Raw genomic sequence first — 501 nt, 5'->3', positions numbered from 1 at the left:
TGAATGAGATGCAAAAGTAAAATGGCAAATTAGCTACGGCATAACAGCCCCAGTGGCCTAATGGATAAAGCACTGACCTCCTAAACCAGGGATTGTGGGTTTGAGTCCCGTTTGGGGTGACGTACAGCAGAGTGGCGCAGCGGAAGCGTGCTGGGCCCATAACCCAGAAATCGATGGGTCGAAACCATCCACTGTTAAAGACTTTGTAACTTCTAGAAAATGCCTGAGCCCCCCAAAAAGGGGCAACAGCCTGATCTTAAAATGCTGAGGCCACTTTGTCCTCTCATAGAAGTTGTTCATCCAGAAGAATATTTCTGTCTATTTTAAAAGCATCCTGAATGAGATGCAAAAGTAAAATGGCAAATTAGCTAAAGCATAACAGCCCCAGTGGCCTAATGGATAAGGCACTGGCCTCCTAAGCCAGGGATTGTGAAACCATCCTCTGCTAAGACTTTGTAACTTCTAGAAAATGCCCGAGCCCCCAAAAAAGGGGCAACATTC

This window comes from Sinocyclocheilus rhinocerous, unplaced genomic scaffold (genome assembly GCF_001515625.1).
Source record: "Sinocyclocheilus rhinocerous isolate Xijiao unplaced genomic scaffold, SAMN03320098_v1.1 scaffold6766, whole genome shotgun sequence".
NCBI classification, from domain to species: domain Eukaryota; kingdom Metazoa; phylum Chordata; class Actinopteri; order Cypriniformes; family Cyprinidae; genus Sinocyclocheilus; species Sinocyclocheilus rhinocerous.
The sequence above is the reverse complement of the archived record's forward strand: the minus strand, read 5'-3'. Positions refer to the sequence as shown.